Consider the following 2,506-nt stretch of genomic DNA (forward strand, 5'->3'; position numbering starts at 1 on the left):
GAATTTCTGATTTCTGGCCTCACCCCTTAGAGGAGAGAACATATAGGGGACTGATATCAGTTTAGCCATGAAATTCACTAACGTGCTCAGTGCTTACTAATTTTGATTTCTGTTTTAAAACATGTGATTTCTAAATACTTATTTCTGTTATGAAAATAAGAGTTTTCTGTATATTGTTATTGTTTTATTGTTTCTGTGAAAATGGCTTTTGAAAACTGAGTGTTATTCTCGCCCCTGCTTACGGAGTGACAACCATATCACTCACCCACCAAACCCATCTCAGATAAGAACGAGGAAGAATTAATAGAAGAAGAAGAGCAGAATCAATTCTGGGGTTGGTGAAGAAGACTATTGCTCTCAATTATTATTTATTTTATTTCCCGTTGCATTTGTTAAGATACTTTTATGTCTGGTTTTACATTTCCGCTGTAAAACATTAGTTATTTGAGTTGTAACAGATAATGAATTATTCAGTATTATGAATAAGAGGCTGGTTTCTGAATTTTGTACTTCTGAGGCTTGTTGTTTTCGAATGTAAATTTGAGAGCAACGTCAGTGTCAATCAACCCCAGTCCCGGGGACGTGACAAATATCCTATCTAAACTTCATTCATTTACAAAAACATCGGTGTTTTATGGATTAAATGTTATTTTGAATTTGATTTTAAAAATGAAATGGGCTAGATTTGAAAATAGAGCAATGTCTGAACAAAACAAAATAAATTATATGAAAATGTTATGATGCCCACATGGCAAAAGCTCAATGGTGCCACATTGGCAGATGATAATTTTTGTAGCCCATTTTGTGGTATATATATATATATATATATATATATATATATATATATATATATTTTTGTTTACTCATATTGTTAATCGTCGTATCCATAAATGAGATGAAATTCATCTGTTATATGTATAATTTGGATATATATTTCATTACAATAACAATTTTTAAATGACCTATCAGACCGAAAACTTTTCTGTTTTACCCCAACATTCTATATAAATAGAGATTCAACTAATTCATGTATATTTGTAAATCAATTTGCAATTTATTTAATAATCATTTAAATATAGAAAATAATATTTAAAACGTATATTATATACAAGCAAATGTGTATGCCACATTGCCAGTGTGTGTATATATATGTGTGTATGTTTGTAAAACATATTGGGTCGATGGTTTGGATTTGAGACCTTGGAATCTTCCTAATTGGATTATTGGAGGGGCGTATCATGCAAATCAAAGTCCGAGTAAGGTGGCTGAAATTCAGTGCTGGAAAAATATCGAAATTCACGTGTGTTTGAAAGCGTTGCAAATACAACCAAAAAAAATGTCTATTAATTTAGGGATGTCAATCAGGTCGGTAGGTCGGGTTTCGGGTCAACCCGTAAAATTTTTGTTATTTATTTTTTCAACCCGAACCCGAAGCAACCTGAAAACTCTCAACCCGAACACGAACCCGCTTAACCCGTATTTTATTTATTTTTTAAAAAAAAACAATGAAAAAAATTCGAAAAAATAAAAATAATATTTTAATTTAAACACATAATAATAAAATTTTCGTTTTAAATTTGAAAGTTTAATTGTAGAAAATTAAAAATATATTTACTAAATCAAATAAACAATTGTTAAAAAATAAAAAATATACAAAATAAATATTAAATGATGAAAATTTATCGTATAAATATATTGTATATTTTGTTCAAACATGCCGTATATAAAAATATATATAATATTTTTTTAAAAAAAAGGTTGTCAGATCAACCCGCGAACCAACCTGAAACTCATCTAACCTGGCACTAACCCGAATCCACACAACCCGAACCCGAAAAATCTCAACCCGAACTTGATTTTTTTCGCGTTGGGTCGTGTCGGCCTCGGGTTGACCTGTCATATTGCATTTTGCGATCTCTATATTAATTCAAATAAGTTGATTAATGGATTCCTATCAACTTTTATATATATATATATATATATATATATATATATATATATATATATATATATATATATATATATATATATATAATTAAAAAATCAGAGAATAAATTTCTAGAAATTGACTTGGCTCTAGTTTTAAAATTAATTAATCTCAAAATTTTGAATAATTTAATTAGTTTACTTATTGATTTAAGCTGCATGCCTAAGATATCAACTTTAAAATTTTACGGAAAATCGGATTTCTTCGGGAGAGATTATTTTTTTAAAAAAATAATTGATATTGTTTCTATTCGAAAAGTTAAATAAGAAATTGTAGTGATTTACGATCACTCAATCAAAGCAAACTCTCCTCGGTGATTGGAACAATTTATCCCACACGATAGTATCTCAATCGAGTTTTCTGTTCTTCGTTTTTGTCACACTCAAGCATCAAGATTATGCAGAAATAAGAATGGATCAAGAATTTACGTGGTTCGGTTTTTCAACCTACATCCACGGCAGCCAAGAACAATAGAGTTTATTATCAAAATCAAGAAGAAGTTTTACAGAATTTTCCCTC

This window comes from Primulina eburnea, chromosome 3 (assembly GCF_022965805.1).
Source record: "Primulina eburnea isolate SZY01 chromosome 3, ASM2296580v1, whole genome shotgun sequence".
Classification (NCBI taxonomy): Eukaryota; Viridiplantae; Streptophyta; class Magnoliopsida; order Lamiales; family Gesneriaceae; genus Primulina; species Primulina eburnea.